At 43.4% G+C, this 21,121-nt stretch overlaps 1 protein-coding gene across 6 annotated transcripts in view; it reads left to right on the top strand.

The window, feature by feature from the left end:
* Nucleotides 1–3,004: 3,004 nt before the first annotated feature.
* Nucleotides 3,005–21,121, top strand: part of TTLL4 (tubulin tyrosine ligase like 4) — a 45,951-nt gene continuing 27,834 nt past the window's right edge. For 4 of the 6 annotated variants that reach the window (XM_017856891.1, XM_017856888.1, XM_017856893.1 and 1 more), the window contains exons 1-2: nt 3,005–3,274; nt 20,221–20,297. The gene's annotated coding sequence lies outside the window, so the exon portion shown is untranslated. The remainder of the gene's footprint in view (nt 3,275–20,220; nt 20,298–21,121) is intronic. The other 2 variants (XM_017856889.1, XM_017856890.1) reach the window with 2 other exon arrangements.

The raw sequence follows: 21,121 nt of genomic DNA, 5'->3' as shown, positions 1-21,121 counted from the left end.
TGTCCAATGTAATCAACATACCAGAGTGTCATATTTTGGGGTGGCATTTCCTAAACACCATCAACCATATAAGGTAATATTTACAAGTTCCTGGAATTAGGATACAGATACATCTTTTCTATGGGGGCCCACCATTCAGCTCCCTACAATAAGAGAATAAATAGTAGTTTCTTAACATTGTCTATGCTCTATTTTTTTTTCTTTTTTTTTAAGAGAGGGGATCACCAGGGTGGAGCACAGTGGTGCAGTGTTAGCTCACTGTAGCCTCAAACTCCTGGACTCAAGCAGTCCTCCCACCTCAGTCTCTCAAATAGCTGGGAGTACAGACTTGAGCCATTGGGCCTACCACATCAGCTATGTTCTTAATGTTCCCAATCCTTATTCAGATTTTTCCATAGTCTTGACAACGAAGAATCTTGGGGCTCATAAATTTGAAAAGGAGAGCTTTATTTCTTATAAAGGGTTGCAGCCTGCAAGGTGACCATTCTGACAGGCTGGGAAGTATAGTTTCTGGCAGAAGCTGATAGCAGGTACTTTGAGGGAGGGGTAAAGGGAACAGGAATTTACACAGAGTGGGCTGGCTAAATATACATATTTAATAAGCTATAGGAGGAGTCATGATTGTTTATGACAGAAACAAGTACATGCACAACTGAGCTTCATGCCTCTTCATGGGTTGCATATTAAAAAAAATGGCTGCATTCACGTGATCCTAGGGAGCAGTTTTCAGCCCTCTGATGTCAAAAGGTATAGCACAGGAAATGAAAACCCTCACTGTGCACCCTCCTCCAAAACCCATCTGGAGATGGTCAGTTTTAGGAAGGGATGCATTGTGAAACTGATGAGCTTTCACTTTGAAACTGCAGAGACAGTCTGGGCAACATAAAGATCTTGTCTCTACAAAAAATTTTAAAATTGGCCAGGTGTGGTGGTTTGTGTCTGTGGTCTTAGCTGCTTGGGAGGCTCAGGTGGAGGACTGCTTCAGCCCAGGAGTTTGAGGCTGCAGTGAGCTGTGTTCATGCCACTGCACTCCAGCTTAGGTGACATAGTGAGATCCCTTCTCAAAAAAAAAAAAAAAGAAAAGAAAAGAAAAGTGCAAAGAGTAGGGAGTCTGGTTCTGGCCTCTAAAACCAATGAATCATCCCTTTCTTGATTTCTAGAGCTGGTTTCTGCTTACTCCTTAGGAAAGAATTCTGCTTAAAGGTTAATAAGGAAGGGGCATATTGAGGCATGTTAGACCTCCCATCTCATCATAGCCATGAACTCAGTTTTTAAGGTTGCTCTAGCGTCCCCTTAGCCAAGGCGGGGTCCATTCAGTTGGTTGGGACTTAGAATTTTTGTTTCTCAGTCTCAAAATGTCATTTTACAGTTTGTTTGAATCAGGATCCAAACAAGCTGTACTCATTGCATTGGAATATATTTATTTTTATTTTTATTTTTTTCAAGATGGAGTCTTGCTCTGTTGCCCAGGCTGGAATGCAGTGGCACAATCTCGGCTCACTGCAACTTCTGCCTCCTGAGTTCAAGCTATTCTCCTGCCTCAGCCTCCTGAGTAGCTGGGGACTACAGGTGTGCACCACCATGCCTGGCTAATTTTTGTATTTTTTGTTGGAGACGGGGTTTGACCATGTTGCCCAGGCTGGTCTTGAACTCCTGACCTCAAGTGATCCTCAGCGTGTTGGGATTACAAGTGTGAGACACTGCACCTGGCCAACATTTGAATATATTTCTTAAATTTCTTATAATCTAAAACATCTCCCCCCATTTTTATACCCTGAAATTGCTGAAGGAAGAAAAGGTCATTTGTTCTGAACATTGGCCCACATTCTGGATTTGTCTGATTGCTTTTTTGTAGTGTTATTCAGTTGTTTCTTTCCTGTCAACTGGAAATTATAGCCAAAATTTGATTAGAGTCACTCAACTTTTTTTTTTTTTTACAAAAATACACTATACTTCATAAATATTTCTGTGCAATTGCATCACATCAAGAAACACAATGCACAGCTGTTCTATGTTTCATTATCTAAGATTGATTAGTACATACAGGTGATCTTCAGTGTACATCCTTCAGTGTAAAATTCTCCCGTAGATTATCTAATACTTTTAGCATCCATCAACGACTGTTGACTAAATAAGTTATTTATTGAGATCCTTCCTCTGGTCCAGATTGTTTTCATCAGATTAGTTTTATCTTTGTCCCCTTTATTTCTGTAGCCAATTGCCTAGGAAAGATCCTTTCATCTTCCAGCTTTCTTAGATCTCCAAATCTCTCAGGTCTACGGACATCTGAGATAGGAGCACGATCTGTCTTGCCTGGGGAGCTAACGAGATAAGGAATTGAGTCAGTATTTCCTAACGTTCACACTTGAAGCCCATAAAGCAGGCAGGTGGTTTTAATTTTGCCCTGCTGGATAGGTTGGGGTTAGGGAAGGGCGTCGGGTTAGAGGGAGGCGGAGTGAATCGGGCAATCTCCCCTTTCCTGGGGGCAAACTCAAAGGCTTTTACTAGAAATCCTTCAACAGAGACTGGGCCCTTTGATTTTCAATTGAGGCAAGGCCAAAGAGTCCAGGCCAGGCGTGGGGGCTCCCGTCGTAATCCCAGCGACCAGGAGGCTGACGCAGGAGGATCACTTGAGGCCAAGAGTTTAAGACCAGTTTGGGTAACATAGTGAGACCCTGTCCTAAGAAAAAAATTTTAAAAATAGCCCAGCATGGTGGCGTGCCTGTAGTCCCAGCTACTAGGAAGGCTGGGGGCGGGTGCATCGCTTGAGCAGGAGTTCAAGTTCACAGTGAGCTATGATTACGTCGCTGCACTACAGCCTGGGCGACAGAGCAAGATTCTGTCTCTAAAAAAGAAAACAGTCCATAGGGAGTAGGTGGAATCAGAGTAGAAAGGGAGAGTCCTGGACGCTCAGAATGGAGCCTTTCAGCGCTTTAACCCCGGGACTACATCTCCCAGAATTCCACTCGCCGGATCACACCGCACTGAAGGGACTGCGCGTGCGCGGGGCAGGTGACGACCCGCCCCACAGGCCCCAGAACCCCCGAGATTACCCGCGCTTGTCTCCCGCCCTCTCCTTCCAGACCCTCTGTCTGTCCGCTGGGGGCGCGCGCAGCGAGTGGCAGGCGGCAGCAGCGCTGGCGGCCGAGTGCGCGGGTCACGCGTGGCGGTGCGTGGTTGCTAGGGGCGCCTGAGGCTGCCTGGTAGCCCAGCAGGCCGAGGGAGGAAGTAGCGTGGAGCAGGTGCCGAGCCGGGGCGAAGGTGGATCCTCTAGGTGAGTGCGGCTGCGGAGCCAGGGGAACCCACCCCAGACCCTCCACCGGTCCCACGCTCCCGACCTCCCTCTACCGGAGTCGTTTCGCGCGGGTCCCCAGCCCTCCAGCCACTCTCACCCTAGCCCCGCTTCCTCCCTCCACCTCTTATCACCCGGGAGGCCAGGGAGCCGCGGCCTGGGGTGGCCGGGACTTCGCGCCTCCTCGGAGCCCTTCTCCTCTCCGCCACGCCCCGCGAACTTAGTCGGCCTCGCCTCCGGATGCCCGAACCCTGCCCCATCCCCTAGTCCTTGCCTCCGAGCCACCTCTGTCCCGCCGTGCTGAGGTTTAAATTTTCTCTGGGTGTGAGCCTAAGCTCCTCGCAGGCTCCAGGGCCGAATTTAACATGAATGTCTACATTTTTACTTCTCCATCCTCAGTATCTGTAGAGGAATACGTTCCTAAACTCTACAGATTCAAACAGGATCTGAGATCCTGTGGAATTTAATTCATTCATCCATTCCTTTAATCATTCACTAAACAATTTTTAGTAAACATTGACAAGTATTTAGTGAGCCTGGGTACAATGGAAGGGATTGAGGGGATAGAGTGGCTAATAGGACAAGCATGTTTTCACGGAATTTATCGTCTAGGAGTTTATTAATCAAGTAAACGAGCATTTGCCATACTGTGGTGTGTGCTGTGATAGAATGGGACATACTTAATCCGGACTTACTTAGAAAACGACATTATTCCCATTCCTCCTGGTCTTCACATTCCCATTCTGGATCTAGGAAATATTTTAATCCTTCCTAGATGGAATCGTCTTTGCTTTCTCAGATACTCCAAATCACCTGTTCCTTAACTGCAACACCTGTTGATTTAGCCAATCAATAAGTATTTAGGGGACCCTTTGGGACAGTGTTCCATCCCATTCTTCTGTTTCTTGCACTGAATACTGAGACACTGTTTGCATTTAAACCACCCACTTTGTGCTCAGAAAGTTAGCAGCTACTTATTCATTGGACTGAATCAATCCTTGAAAAATTATCAAGTGTTTTCTGGGAGTAAAGAGGTGGGAGGACATTCCATATTCACAGTGGATTTAGGAAAGATGCAGCAAGTCCTGAAAAGAGAACTGGAAACAGTTTGACAGACCTGAGCTAGATTTGGAGGGAGCCATCCAGGAAGAGGGAAGTTAGTAGGGGTTAGATTACAAAGGGCCTTGGATGTTTTGCTGAGTTAGAACTACATCCCTGGAGCAGTGGTTTTCAAGGTGGAGTAATTAGGGTCCTAGACTCCCAAGGGATACACTTGCTCATCTAGCTTTAGATGAATACATTTCCAGATCGTCAGCTTCCCAATGAACTCTTTTTTTTTTTTTTTTTTTTTTTGAGACAGTCTTGCTCTGTCGCCTAGGCTGGAGTGCAATGGTGCGATCTTGGCTCTCTGCAACCTCCACCTCCGGGTAAAGGCGATTCTCCTGCCTCATTCTCCCGAGTAGCTGGGATTAGAGGCATACACTGCCACGCCTGGTTAGCTTTTTGTATTTTTTAGTAGAGATGGGGTTTCACCATCTTGGTCAGGCTGGTCTCGAACTCTTGACCTCGTGATCCACCCGCCTCAGCCTCCCAAAGTGTTGGGACTACAGGCGTGAGCCACTGTGCCCGGCCCCAGTGAACTCTTTTTCTAAAACTGCCCCTACAAAAAAGGGGGAGGAGGCTGTGTGTGGCAAATCCCTCACACTTCCTAAATTTTACTGTGGTGTATGGACCTGAGTGTAAAAACGTCCTCAGATACAAACAAGGAATACTTTGGAAATACTTATTTTCAGGAACACCTCCTTTAGTGATTTAGGTTACCTCCTAACCCAGAAGGCTTCCCAATACACAATCCCATTAGTGTAAAGCGTGTTCCTTGTTAGGATATTCTGAAAAGAACACAGTAGTTAAATGTAATGGGAATGTCTTTTGGGACAGTGGGGTTTTAAGTTATTTTGGATAAAACTTGTAAAATTTTAAAGAGATTTAGTTTAGGTGTGTGTTACTCAGTAAGATAGTTAGTTAATACCTATTTTTAAGACTGAGTGTGTTGGGTCACACCTGTAAATCCAACACTTTGGGAGGCCTAGGCAGGCTAATTGCTTGAGCCCAGGAATTCGAGACCAGCCTGGGCAACATGGTGAAACCTCTTCTCTACAAAAAAAATAAAAAAATAAAAATTAGACAAGCATGGTGGCATGCTCCTGTAGTCCCAGCTGTTTGTAGGCTGAGGTGGCAGGATGTATTGAGCCCAGGAGGTTATCCAGGCTGGAGTGCCATGGTGTGATCATAGCTCACTGTAAATTCCAACTCCTGGGTTCAAACAATCCTCCTGTCTCACCCTCCTGAGTAGCTGAGACTACAACCATGCGCCACCCACCTGGCTAATTTTTAAAAATGTTTAGTAGTGATAGGTGTCTCGCTATGTTGCCTATGCTGGTCTCAAATTCCTGGGCCCAGGTGATCCTCCTGCCTCAGCTTCCCAAAGTGCTGGGATTACAGGAGTGAACCACTGTGTCTGGTCTAGATGTTACCGCATATGTAAGGAACACATGGTTTTAAAAATTCTTTTAGGGGCTGGGCACGGTAGCTCACACCTGTAATCCTAGCACTTTGGGAGGCCGAGGCAGGCAGATCACAAGGTCCAGAGATCGAGACCATCCTGGCTAACACGGTGAAAACCCGTCTCTACTAAAAAATACAAAAAATTAGCCAGGCATGGTGGCGAGCGCCTGTAGTCCCAGCTACTCTGGAGGCTGAGGCAGGAGAATGGCGTGAACCCGGGAGGTGGAGCTTGCAGTGAGCTGAGATCATGCCACTGCAGTCCAGTCTGGGGACAGAGTGAGACTCCGTCTCAAAAAAAAAAAAAAAAAATTCTTTTAGGGATACATGAGTAAAATCAAGTAAAGAGTATGTTCCAGGAAAACCACAAAAAGATAATTAGCAGAAAAATAATGTCAGATTTGGGTTTAAGATTACTGTAGTGTCAATATGTTGGTTGAATAGGAAGAATTTTAGATTGGAGGCAGGGAGCCAATGAGAAAGCTATTATAGTGGCCTAGGCTAGAGATGATGAAGGCTTTATGGTTGCTCTAGTGGAAATGGAGAGGGTTTAGAGAGATTTAACCATGGTAATGTTGGCAAAACCTGGTGGCAGAATAGAGGTAGGAGAATGGGACAAGGAGCAGTGTAGAATGATTGTAGGTTTCTGATTTCAGTGACCATGTGGGTGGTGATGCAGCAGCACATCCAGGTAGAAAGGCCCAGGAGTTCATTCTGTAGATCTGGAGCTCACAAGAGAGGCCTGGGTGATGACAGAGTTGAGAATATAGGAGGTGGTTGAAGCCATGACATGGAAGGGATGGCTCTGGGAGAGAGGTAATAATGGCAGCTGCCACTTGTTGAGTGCTCACTGTGTGTCAGGTAGAGTGAGAAGTATGAACTCAGAAGAACACCAACATTGAAAGGATGGGCAGAGGAAAGAGGAAGGAAGAAGGGGACAGAGAGAATACATAACTAGATACAGAAATTAATATGTGTGAATAGCAAGTTGTTACTTGTTGAAAATCTGTATCTAGATGAAGCCTTAACTTTAGAATCTATCTGATACTCATAATTTGGAGTTAGGTTTAGAATCTTTCTCACTAGATTCCTTCTATGACCTTGGAATTGTCTGATCATAATGTCTGGATTTTAACCTGAGATCAGGTGCTTTGGTAAATCACCAAAAGTCAGTAGATTGCAGATAAAAGGTTTTCCTTTAATGCCTTTTACTTCTTACCTTCTCTTCTGGCAGAATTGGGAACAAATACTGAGAGTGCTGGTTTCTTTTAGGCCTTACAATACAAAGGACCTTGTCCTTCAGAGCCCTCATAGATAAGCTGGACCCTAATGCTTCTCTAGACCAGCAGTGCTCAGAACTTTTGGGCTCAGGATTTCTTTATGTACTTGAAAAAGCTCTTTGGAATCTTCAGTAGAAAAAGGGGATATATATGTATTTCAATATTCGATTTTTTATTTTTAAATTTTGTTTAGAGATGGGGTCTCACTATATTGCCCAGGCTGCTCTTGAACTCCTGGGCTCAAGCGATCCTCCTGCCTCAGCCTCCCAAAGTGCTGGGATTACAGGCTTGAACCACTGCGCTCAGCCTATATTTTAATATTTATCATATTAGAAACTGAAATACTCATTTAGAAGGAATAAGCCCATTACTAACATGAATAACGTTTTTACATAAGTTATGTTAAAATTTACATTAACTTTATGCTAACATAAGTTAGTTAACGCAAACAGCATTTCTGACCTAAGTTATGGTTAGCATAAGTTCACTTAATGTTTTCATTTAAAAATGCTACTGTTTAAAACATATTAGTGAGAAGAGTGTCATTGTTTTTTAGATCTCTTTAGTGTCTGGCTTAATAGAAGACAGCTGGATTTTCATATCTGTTTCTCCAATCTATTGTGATAGTTGTTTTGATTGAATAATGAAGAAAATCCAGCCTTACACATATGGCTGGAAAAGGATGAAGTATTTCAGTAGTCTTCTCAGATAATTGTGGTTATTGGCTATGCAAAACAAGGCATGATTTTGTAAAGGCTAGTTACAGTGTAGAATCTGAAATGGTATCAGTGAACTTTTCATACTTTGTTACGTTAAAATCCATGGATCTGTCTCACTTTGACTGGGTCTTAGATCCATGCATGATTCTGTAACGTGATACAGTCATGCTTTACAGCCGTGGTATAGCCTGTTGCTCCTAGGCTACAAACCTGAACAGCATGTCACCATGCTGAGTATTGTCTGCAGTTGCAACACAGTTGCAATACAACGCATGTAAACATTGAAACATCGAAAAGGCTACTGTAAAAATACAGAATGATAATTTTTTTTTTTTTTCTTGAGTCTCGCTCTGCCACCAGGCTGGAGTGCAATCCGCTCACTACAAGCTGTGCCTTCCCGGTTCCCACCATTCTGCTGCCTCAGCCTCCCGAGTAGCTGGGACTACAGGGGCCCGCCACTATGCCCAGCTAATTTTTTTGTATTTTTAGTAGAGACGGGGTGTCACCGTGTTAGCCAGGATGCTCTCAATCTCCTGACCTCGTGATCCACCCACCTTGGCCTCCCAAAGTGCTGGGATTACAGGTGTGAGCCACCGCGCCTGGCCTAGAATGAAAATCATATGGGACATTGTCTTCTATGGGGACTCTCTGTTGACTGAAACAGTATGCGAGGCGCGACTGTTTGAAAATACTGGTTCACTGAATTATGTAGATCTCCCACATGTCACAGTTTATTATATAGTGTCAAAAAAAATCATATCACCACAATCTCTTCAGAGAAGTAAAGTATTAGGAAGCACTCAAACTCATGGTGGCAAATACCATTTTGTCAAAATTCTTTTTTCTTTTTTTTTGAGATGAAGTCTCACTCTTGTCACCCAGGCTGGAGTGCAGTGGTGCGATCTCAGCTCACTGCAACCTCCACCTCCTGGGTTCAAGTGATTCTCCCGCCTCAGCCTCCCGAGTAGCTGGGATTACAGGCGTCTGCTACCATGCCCAGCCCCATTTTGCCAAAATTCTAATTTTCTTTGGGAAGCTCAAATTTTATCATTGGCAACAATAATTTTTGTATTTTTAGTAGAGACGGGGTTTCACTATGTTGGCCAGGCTGGTCTTGAACTCCTGACCTCAGGCAATTCGCCCACCTCGGCCTCCCAAAGTGCTGGGATTACAGACGTGAGCCACCGCCTCCAGCCCCATTTTGCAAAAATTCTAATTTTCTTTGGGAAGCTCAAATTTTATCATTGGCAACAAGTACAGTCAGTTGGTTTCCTTGAAGTGACAGGCTTACCTTGTTTCATTTTCCAGAACCTTTGCCAAATACCAAAGTCTGAATAACTATTACTTATGTGTCATTCATTCTTTCAAGTAAACATGGCGTTCCACAGAAAAAATCCTGCAATTCAGACAATGACACAAGTGCTTTATTTAGAGATAATCATCACGTTCTGTATGCAGTATAAATGTTTTATATGTATTTCACATTTTATCACACAGAATATTAAAAAGCATGCTCAAGGATCAAGATTTAATATAATTTACACTGTGTCGGGCTGGGTGCAGTGGCTCACGCCTATAATCCCAGCACTTTGGGAGGCTGAGGCGGGCAGATCACGAGGTCAGGAGATTGAGGCCATCCTGGCTAACATGGTGAAACCCCATTTCTACTAAAAATACAAAAAATTAGCTGGGTGTGGTAGCGGGTGCCTGTAGTCCCAGCTACTCAGGAGGTTGAGGCAGGAGAATGGCGTGAACCCAGGAGGCGGAGCTTCCAGTGAGCTGAGATCGTGCCACTGTACTCCAGCCTGGCAACAGAACGAGATTCTGTCTCAAAAAAAAAAAAAAAAAAAAAAAAAAAAAAAAAAAAAAAAAAAAAAAAAATTTGCACTGTGCCATCAAGTAAACCTGGCTGTATTCTTTCACTGTGTGGTGGAAAGGTGTAGTGGGGAAGACTTCAACTTGATGCCATCGTCTTCATTCATGCTAAGTCACCAGCAGTTTTACTCATTATTGCTTTTGCGCTGTCAGTGGAAAGGTCAGCGCAGTAAAAAGGCAAAGAGCATCTTAGGTTTTTTCTTTTTCTTTGTTTTTTTTTTTGAAAACAGGCTGGAGTGTGGTGGCATAATCATGGTTTACAGCAGTTTCGACACCCCTAGGCTCAGGTGATCCTCCCACCATAGGCACACACCACCACATCTAGCTGATTTTTGTATTTTTTTTGTAGAGACAAGGTTTCACCGTGTTGCCCATGCTGGTCTTGAACTCTGGAGCCCAAGCTATTTGCCCACCTTGGCCTCCCAAAATGTTAGGATTATAGGTGTGAGTCACCGCACCCAGCTACTTCTTAGTTTTGTTATGAAAATGTTTTCTACATAGCAGGACCACTGAAAGGATCTTAGGGTCCCCTCAGAGTTTGTGGACCATGCTTTGAGCGAGTAGTCACTCAGTTACATAAACCCTTCCACTGGTTTCACTTTTCAGTAATTTGTAGATTTACCTCCCTCAGATCTAGCTGCCGTAACCTGTATCTTTTCCTCAGGTTTGCTCACTTGTTTGGCATTCCTAAACTGTGCTCTACAACAGCTACCTGTAATTTCACTAATCTTATACGGACCCACCCTTCTCACTAGGCTGTACTTTTTTTTTTTTTTTTTTTTTTGAGACGGAGTCTCGCTGTGTCGCCCGGGCTGGAGTGCAGTGGCCGGATCCACTGCAAGCTCTGCCTCCCGGGTTCACGCCATTCTCCTGCCTCAGCCTCCCAAGTAGTTGGGACTACAGGCGCCCGCCACCTCGCCCAGCTAGATTTTGTATTTTTTAGTAGAGACGGGGTTTCACCGTGTTAGCCAGGATGGTCTCGATCTCCTGACCTCGTGATCCGCCCGTCTCGGCCTCCCAAAGTGCTGGGATTACAGGCTTGAGCCACCGCGCCCGGCTAGGCTGTATTCTTGACCTTCCTCTCTTAGTAGGGCTTTAGGAGATATATTACTCCTCTACCTTTCCTTAGGGAGAGAGAGCTTGGGATTTATCTTGTAAGAGAAAATGGATGTGATTCCTACACTCCCCTCTATTTGATTCCAGGTAAGTCAATTCTATCTTCTAACATAACTGTTGAGCAACTGAGGTAATCTCATCAGAGATCCTGTGGACTGTAGACTGAACCATTTCTGATGTCCTGAGTTCCCCCGGTGACCGAGGGAAACAGTTGAAGGAAGAAAGTAAAACTGCATTTCCCAAGAGCCACACTCTCTTGTAATATAGGAGAGTGATTTAATCAGTGGGTAATGAATAATTGCTTTCTCTAGAAATAGATACCTTGTCCAAGTTGGTCTGGGCCTGGTCCCTGGAGACTTGTTGGTTTGTGACAGCAGCAACAGATTTTCATCTCTTTTTTTTTTTTTTTCTTTTGAGACGCAGTTTCACTCTTGTTGCCCAGGCTGGAGTGCAATGGCGCAATCTCGGCTCGCCGCAACTCCGCCTCCCGCGTTCAAGTGATTCTTCTGCCTCAGCCTCCCAAGTAGCTGGGATTACAGGCATGCACCACCATGCCTGGCTAATTTTGTATTTTTAGTAGAAACGGGGTTTCTCCATGTTGCTCAGTCTGGTTTCAAACTCGTGACCTCAGGTGATCCACTCAACCTGAGCCTCCCAAAGTGCTGGGATTATAGGCGTGAACCACTGCACCCAGCCAGCAATAGATTTTCTAACATAGGCTACTAATCATTCACACTCCTTTAAGGAGGAAACTTGAGGCAAAATTACCCCATAAAGATTGGAGGACAGAACTGTATAGGCAGTTTCCAAATGCTGCATGAAGATGACTAAGTAGGATGTTCAGATTCCTGAGATTGGGTGTTTTAAAGGGGAGAGTCTGGAGCCAGGGACATCAGTCAGGCTGCTGCCTTAACAGTCCTGCACTTGGTGTTGGAGGGGTTAGAGACTGGGCTGAGGCAGCCATGCAAATAGAAAGGGATGTTTCAGACCATTTTGTTGATCTCTACAACTCTGCAGTTTTTTATTCTTCACTCTTATCCCTTTATTCAAGTTTTATTTTTATTTTTAACAGTTTTGTGGAGGTATAATTCACATCGAACATATCCATCTTTTCTAAGTCAATTGTTTTTAAAACTTTGTTCTAGGAAGCCCTAGTGTTCCATAAAGTTGTTGGGGAAGGAGACTGGGCAATATTGCTAATAGGAGGCCAAACTGGACCAGGGTTCTTCCCACCGCCTTCTGCCAGTGTGGCTCTGCATTTGAGGTTAAAGATCCCCAGAGATTTCCTATAAAAGCTGTCATGAAGCTTATAGGGCATATGCATGTGGTAAGTGAACAGTGGTGTAAGATAGCTGGGAAGTTACCACGTGAGAGGGACACACCACAGGTGCTCATGGAGAGGGTGGATCTTGAACTGGGTCTGGAAAAGGTAAATAAAATATGGTAAGGATTCACAAGGAAGAAGCTTAGTGGAGTAAAGCCCTGCAGACAGGCATTTGAAAGGTTTATTCCAGGAGTTCAGTGTAAGACCAGCGCAGTTCACATAACAGAGTTCAAGGTAGGAGGAAACGGAAATAAGCCTTAAAAAAAAAAATGAAGGGTCGACTGTGGAGTCTTGTGGACCCAAGCTAAGAAATCTCACTTGACAGTCATCTGGAATGCTTGTTAAAACTGCAGATTCATGGCCCTGCTCTACACCAACTGAATCCTCTTGAAGATGAGTCTCAGGACTTTGCATCCCAGGTTATTCTGATGCGGGTGGGCCACCACAGTGTTTAGTAAGTACTCATGGACCATTTTTGAAAAGGGAATGACCTCATCAAGCAATATAGCAAAGTTAATCTGGAGGTTGCCTTCAGGGTGGAATTAGGAAGGGCACACCTTGGAGACACATGCTTCAGTCAATACTGTTGCAGTAAGTCCAGATCTAGGGGCATGGTAGAAATAATAAAAGGAGGAAGAATGCTAAGTAGACAGAGTGTCGTAAATTTCATGACTGGTTTCCCTTGGGGGAAATAAAGTAAAGGAAGAAGTCAGAAATATCTTAGTTTTCCTCTCAGGTGATTTGGAGAAAGAAGGGTCCACTCAAGGAAATGGGACGATTAGGAGTGGAGAGCTAGTTTGACACGCTAGATTGAAGTGGTTGGACATGCATTGGGAAAGGTGGAACAGGCAGCTGGTGATGCAGACGTGAAACTTGAGAGGACAAGTCTGCAAAATGACTCTTCTGCAGATAATAGTTGACATTGTGAGAGCAGATTGATTTGATGTGGGGGAGGATGAAAGAACTGTGGAGGATTTTGGATTGGCCTCAGGAGGAGGAAAGACACTATTGAAGGGGTTGGGTACAGCTGTGGCAGAGTGCATGCACTGAGTAAAAAATAGCAACAAGGAGATGGTGGTAAGAGGGGAGCTCCTTTTTCATGTGAAGAGGTCCAACTTGTAGCTTTGCTGATGTGATATTGTGATATAATAAGAAATACTCCAGCCTGGTCAGCATGATGAAACCCCCTCTCTACAGAAACACAAAAATTATCCGGGCATGATGGCGGGTGCCTGTAATTCCAGCTATTTGGGAGGCTGAGGTGGGAGAATTGCATGAACCCGGGAGGCAGAGGTTGCAGTGAGCTGAGATCGTACCATTGCACTCCAGCCTGGGCGACAGAGTGACACTCCATCTCAAAAAAAAAATAAAAAAGAGTGCCGCGGTGCCGGTGGGCTCCAAGCTATAATCCCACGCCACTTTGGGAGGCCGAGACGGGGGGATCACGAGTCAGAGATCGAGACCATCCTGGTAACACAGTGAACCCGTCTCTACTAAAAAATACAAAAAAAACTAGCTCCGGGCGAACGGTGGCGGGTGCTGTAGTCCAGCTACTCGGGACGGCTGAGCAGCTGAGAATGGCGTAAACCAGGAGGCGGAGCTTCTGCAGTGAGTGAGATCTGGCATGCATCCAGCCTGGGTGATAGAGCTGAGACTCTGTCTCAAAAAAAAAAAAAAAAACATATTGTGTGATTATAATTGGTGTGTGCCCCTGGTTCCTGGCTCCTAAAACCTTCAGAACTTCTAAGTTATAAATGTCTTTTTATATGCTAATGAGATGATTGATAGCTGGGGACTCCTGAATAGGCTCAAGATGGGAGGCTGGTTGCCAAGGGAACCAACCATGTGATTAGAGGGTTGGAACTTTCAGTTCCATCCCCCAACTTCTGGGAAGGGGAGTGGAGCCAAAGACTGAGCTGACCACCGATGGCTAGTGATTTATTCAGTCATGCCTATTAGTGGAACCTGCATAAAAACCCAAAAGAACAGGGTTTGGATTGTTGAGCACATGAATGTACCTGGCACTCCTGGTAAGAGCACGGAAGCTCCAAGCCCTTTCCCACATCCCTTGCCCTGTGCATCGTGTATCTCTTCCATGTGGCTGTTCATCTGTATCCTCTGTAATAGGTAAATGTAAGTGAAGTGTTTCCCTGAGTTCTGTGAGTTGTTCTAACAAATTGATCAAACTCAAAGGAGAGGGTTTTCAGTTTACCCCAATTAATTAATTAATTAAGAGATGGAATTCTGCCATGTGGCCCAGGCTAATTTTGAACTACTGGGCTCAAGCGATTCACCCACCTTTGCCTCCCAAGGTGCTGGGATTACAGGTGTGCATCACCGCGCCTGGCCAGGGAACACCAATTTATAGCAAATCAATCAGAAGCACAGGTCACAACCTGTGCCTTGCAGTTGTCATCTGAAATGGAAGCAGCCTTGTGGTACTGAGCCCTTAACCTGTGTGATCTGATGCTATCTTTAGGTAGAGAATGTCAGAATTGAATTAAAGGGTATCCAGCTCGTTGCCTCTGGAGCATTCCTTGGTGTGTGTGTCTCACACACATTTTGATGACCAGAGGTGAAATATTCTGTGCTGTGTTAAGAGTGACTATGTAAGAGAGTGAAAAACTTTTTTTCCCCCCTTAGCTGGTCATAGCTGTTGTAGATGCATTTGTTTATTCAGCAAATATTTAATGAGCCCTGATTACCATTCTAGCACTGGATACATAAACTCTGAACAAAGTCCCTGTGCTCAAAGAGCTTTCATTCTGGAAGATAGATAGCAAAGAAATGCATAAAGAATTGAAGTTTTTATTTTGTTTTAAAATAACCAGGGCCAGTGGCTCATGCCTGTAATCTCAGTACTTTGAGAGGCTGAGGCAGGAGGATCACTTGAGGCCAGGAATTTGAGACCAACTGGGGCAACATGGTGAGACTCTGTCTCTATTAAAAAAAAAAAAAAAAAATTAAAACTCAGAAGTTAACATTAGCGCCTGGTGTAGGGGTTCATGTCTGCAATCCCAGCACTTTGGGAAGCTGAAGTGGAAGGATCACTTGAGCCCAGGAGTTTGAGACTAGCCCTGGCAAGATAGCAAGACCTCGTCTCTACAAAAAATAAAAAAGTTAGCTGGGTGTGGTGGCACACACCAGTAGTTCCCGCTACTTGGGAGGGTGAGATAGGACCATGAGTCCAGGAGGTCAAACCTTGGTGACCAAGTGACCTGGTCTCAAAGAAACAAAAAGAAATTAAAATTATAGGAAAAGGTATACACAGATAAGTTTCTCATCTGTCTCTTTCCAATCTCATTGGTAGTTTTTAAAAAAATTACCAGCTTCTTTGTTCATCTATTGTTGTTGTTTTTTTTGAGCCAAGTGTAAGGAAATATTAACATATAGTAATTTTAGATAGTGGAGGAATGAAATGGAGGGAATAAAACAAGGTAATGAAATAAGAAATGATTGGGGTAGGACATATTAGATAGGGTTGACAAGGAAGGCCTTTTTAGCTGAATACTGAGTGAAGAAACTAAGCGAGCCATTCAGAGATCTGAATGTTTCAGAGGGAACCACAAAGGCCCACGGGTGGGAACGTTCCTCATGAGGGGAAGAATGGCTGTGGATAAGGTCAGAGTCAGGAATCGGATCACATAGTCCTTGGAGCCATCAGATGGTCTTAAGCTGTGTTTTAAAAAGAGTACTGTGTTTTGAAAAGAGTAGCCACTGTCTGGAAAATAGATGATATAGAAGCCAGGAAATCAGCAGTTGAGAGATGATGGTAGCTTGACTAAGGTAATGACAGTGGAAATGGGGAAGAATAGCCAGATTCAAAGACATATATTTGAAGCTGGAAGGACTTGTTGATGGATTAAGTGGAATTGAAGATCTGCTAAGGTCAGGGTGAAAGCATCATTATGACAGGCATGTCGGGAGTTTCTGTGTTGTGTGGATGCCTGTCCAGGAACTGAGCCCCTTGATCCCCTTGTGCCTGAATATTTTTTATTGAAGTCTTCTTTGTGCAATTACAGCTTATTTCTTCGCCCTGACTCTGAAAGATTAATTGGACAAGAGGGGAATATGAGTGATCTGTTCTTCTCTCACTTTCCCCTAGCATGACTTTGTTAGAGTATGACATTCTCACCTTATTTTCAAGGAGATGAACAGATAACATGTTCTTTTCTTTTGAATAACAGTGGTTATAGAAACCCTTGAGCTTGCCACCCCTTGTTTCCTTGACTCTAGCCCTAAAATCCTTGTCTTAGCCTCTAGGTTCCTGTTTCTCAGCTGGGTGCTGACAGCAACTGTTTTCTCCATTGAGGACACAACAAAGACTTGTGTTTTATTGGGATGTGAGGTTTTACACAGAATCACATTTAAATAGCATTTTTCCTCTAAGTATTGGAGAACTCCTACCAGCTTGTGTGTTGATGGGTCCCAGAGAAAGTGCTTCCATTAAACTTTATCTGCCAGGCTTAAGTAGTATGCCTTCCCTTGAACTCACCTTGAGCCAGAGTTTACAAATTCACTGGCTGTTAGAGAGGTTGATTAATGGGTACAAAAACACATTCAAGATGATGCATTTTTGTTTGGAAATTGCACAAGTGATAATATATCCTTAAGTGCATCATATCATGAAGCACATAATATCATTAGTAATAGTACAAATTGACATGGGCCTCATGATATGATGCCACTAAGGATATATCGTCACTTCAGACAAAACCAAATTGAGTTTCATTCTTTAGAATAACTGGTCTGTATTCTTCAGAAGTGTCAAGCTCATTAAAGAAAAATAAAGGCTGAGGAACTATTACAGATTAAAGGACACTAAAAAGATACGACAGGTGAATACAGCTTGTGATCCTGGGCCAGATAAAGGACATTGATGGGACAATTGGCAATATTTGGATAAGGTCTGTGTAGTAGATAATAATAATATAGTTTATAGTATTATCAATGTTAATTTTTTGAGTATAAGAGAATATCCTGGTTTTAGCAAACATTTAGGAAGTTTTTGGGAAGTATTCAGATGTAAAGGGGTATCATGTCTGCAGCTTACTCTCAAACATTTCAAAAACCGGTTCACACCGAGATGTGAGAGAGAATATGAATGAATAATGAAACAAGTGTGGTAAAGTATTGACATTTGATGAATCTGGGTAAAGGGTAAACAGGAGCTCTTTGTACTATTTTTGTAACTTTTTGCAAGTCTGAGATAATTGCAAAATTAAAAAAAACATTTTTAAAACCTCAGTACTACTTAAAGGGAAGTTTGGTTTTCCTCAGACCAGAAAGCAGGTAGCACACCAATCAACTTCAACTTTTCTTTGAAATTATACTGGTAGAATTGGAATTTAACAGTGAACAACTCAAGCAAATGGACTTACTTCTTGCTCCATTACCTGAAACAGGCCTACCCTTCCCCCTACTCTTCCTGGCCTCTGATAACCACCAATCCGTTCTCTATATTCTGAAATCCATTTTTTTAAGCTCCCACATATGAGTGAGAACATGCCATATTTGTCTTTCTGTGCTTGGCTTATTTTACTTAACATAATGACCTCCAGTACCATCCATGTTGCTGCAAATGATGGGATTTCATTCCTTTTTTATGGCTCCATTATATTCTATTGTGTATATATATCACGTTTCCTTTATTCATAGTCCATTTACATTCAGTGTTGTTATTGATAAGTAAGGACTTACTACTGCCATTTGGCTGCTTGTTTTGTGGTTGCTTTGTAATTCCTCTTTCTTACTGTTTTTGTAGTTTTTTCTGGTAGTATGGTTTAATTAATTGCTTTTATTTTAGTGGATTTATTAGAGGTTTTGCGCTGTGGTTATTGTGAGACTTACAAAAAACAGCTTATAGTTATTTTTATTTTATTTTATTTTTTATTGAGACGGGGTTTCGCCCTGTCATCCAGGCTGGAGTGTAGTGGCATGATCACAGCTCACTGCAGTCTCGACTTCTTGGGCTCAGGCGATCCTTCTACCTCAACTTCCCAAGTAGCCCACCCTCTCAAGTCATTTTGAGAGATGATAACTTTTTTTTTTTTTTTTTGAGACAGAATCTTGCTCTGTCCCCTAGCGTGGAATGCAATGGTGTATTCACGGCTCACCACAGCCTTGATCTCCTGGGCTCAAGCGCTTCTCCTACCTTAGCCTCCCAAGTAGCTGGGACTACCAGCATGTGCCATCATGCCTAGCTGATTTTTTGTGGTTTTATTTTTTGTAGAGATAGGGTCTCACTATGTTGCCCAGGTTGGTCTCAAACTCCAAAAGAATAGAAATGAACAAATTGAGAACCATAAAAACTTTCTACACTTTAACTCTGTCCCCCATACATTTTAGCTTTTGTGTCTCAATTTACATATTTTATATTGCTTTTTTTTTTTTTTTTTTGAGACAAAGTCTCATGCTGTCGTCCAGGCTGGAGTGCAGTGGCGTGGTCTCGGCTCACTGCAACCTCCACCTCCTGGGTTCAATCAATTCTCCTGCCTCAGCCTCCCAGGTAGCTGGGATTACAGGCACACGCCACCACACCTGGCTAATTTTTGTATTTTTAGGAGAGACAGGGTTTCACCATGTTGGCCGGGCTGGTCTTGAACTCCTGGCATCAAGTGACCTGCCTGCCTCAGCCACCCAAAGTGCTGGGATTACAGATGTGAGCCACCGTGCCCAACCTTATTTGCCTATTTCTTAAGAAGTTGCCGTAGCTGTTATTGTTTTTGACAATTTTGTCTTTTGGGCTTCATACTAGAGTTACGATTAGATTGCATATCATAATTAGAGTATTAGACTATTCTGGGTTTGTCCATTTATCTAATTTTACTAGTGGATTTTATACCTTCAAATGTTTTCTTTTTGCGTGTTAGTTTTTTTCCCCCCCTTCAAATTGAAAAACTCTCTTTAGCATTACTTCTAAGACGGGTCTGGTGGTAGTGAATTCTTTCAGCTTTTGTTTATCTGGGAAAGACTTTATCTCTTGTATTTGAAGAGTAGTTTTGCTGGATACAGTATTCTTGGAGGGCAGTTTTTTTCAGCACTTTGAAATGTTTCCCTCCCTCACTTGGATAATTTCTGAGGAGAATTTTGTTGCCAGATGAATTGGAGCTCCCTTATATGTATTTGCTTCTTTTCTCTTGCTCCTTTTAAAATCTTCTATTTGCCCTTGAACCTTGAGAGGTTTAATTATTATATGCCTAGGTTGGATATATGTATCTCTTTCAAATTTTGGAAAAATTTCTGTTTTTTTGTTTTTTTTTTTCCCGAGACAGAGTCTCACTCTGTCACCCAGGCTGGAGTGTAGTGGCATGATCTCAGCTCACTGCAACTTCCGCCTCCTGGGTTCAAGTGATTCTCATGCCTCAGCCTCATGAGTAGCTGGGATTACAGGCGTGTGCCACCACATCCAGCTAATTTTTTCTGGTTTTAGTAGAAATGTAGTTTCACCGTCTTGGCCAGGCTGGTCTCGAACTCCTGGCCTCAAGTGATCCACCTACCTCAGCCTCCCAAAAATGCTGGGATTACAGGTGTGAGCCACCACGCCTGGCCCCTTTTGTGAAATTTCTTGCAGACCAGTAACTAGTTTCTTTCTTTCTTTTTTTCTTTTTTTTTTTGGAGATGGAGTCTCACTCTGTTGCCCAGGCTGGAGTGTAGTGGTGCAATCTCAGCTCACTACAACCTTTGCCTCCTGGGTTCAAGTGATTCTCCTGCCTCAGCCGCCTGTAGCTGGGATTACAGGTGTGCACCATGCCCGGCTAATTTTTGTATTTTTAATAAAGATGGAGTTTCAGCGTGTTGGTCAGGCAGGTCTCGAGCTCCAGACCTCAAATGATCCACCCACCTCGGCCTCCCAAAGTGCTGGAATTACAGGTGTGAGCCACCGTGCCCAGCCTGCTAATTTCTTTTAGTAAAGCCACCCCTGTGTCTTGTTTAGCTCCCTCTTGAATACCAATAATTGTTAGATTTGGTCTTTTGAGGTAGTTTTCTGTGTCTTATAGGTTGTCTTTGTTTTTCATTCTGTTTTCTTTTTTCTTCTCTGTGTATTTTCAGATAGACTGTCTTCAAGCTCACTAATACTGTCCTCTGCTTGATCCATTGTGCTGTTAAGAGTCTAGTAAATTTTTCAGGTAAGCAAATTTATTTCTCAGTTCTAAGATTTGTTTTAAACGTCATTATTATTAACAATCTCTTTGTTAAACTTATCTGATAAATTTCTGAATTGCTTTTATGCGTTATCTTGGAGATCACCAAGTTTCCTTAAAACTGCTATTTTGTTTGGGAGGCCGAGGTGGGTGGATCACAAGGTCAGGAGATCAAGACCATGCTGGCTAACATGGTGAAACCCTGTCTCTGCTAAAAATACAAAAAATTAGCCGGGCATGGTGGCGGGCACCTGTAGTTGCAGCTACTCAGGAGGCTGAGGCAGGAGAATGGTGTGAACCTGGGAGGTGGAGCTTGCAGTCAGCCGAGTTCACACCACTGCACTGCAGCCTGGGCGACAGAGCGAGACTCTGTCTCAAAAACAACAACAACAACAACAAAAACCTGCTATTTTGAGTTCCTGGTTAGAGAGCTCATGTATCACTGTTTCATTAGAGTCAGTCACTGTTTTCTGGCTTTGTCCATTTCTTGCTTTGTCATAGTTCTCTGTTTGCTGTTATTTCTTGTGGATATATGTATATATCTCTACGCTGAAGGATTATTTATTCCAGTCTTCTCTGTCTGGCTTGTTTCGGTTGTTATTGGATATGTTTGTTTAGAGATTTTTTGTAACTTAACCTGTTGACTATCTTTTTTGTTAAATCACTAGGTCATTACCTCTTTTTCAACACTAGATGGCATCTTGGCCCCAGGTTTGTCTTGGCTTTACAGCAGTGGTCCCCAACCTTTTTGGCACCAGAGACCAGTTTTGTGGAAGACAGTTTTTCCACTGACTGGGGTGGGTGGGTGG

This window comes from Rhinopithecus bieti, unplaced genomic scaffold, assembly GCF_001698545.2.
Source record: "Rhinopithecus bieti isolate Rb0 unplaced genomic scaffold, ASM169854v2 scaffold_42532, whole genome shotgun sequence".
NCBI lineage: Eukaryota > Metazoa > Chordata > Mammalia > Primates > Cercopithecidae > Rhinopithecus > Rhinopithecus bieti.
This window is presented reverse-complemented; position numbering and strand designations above follow the sequence as displayed.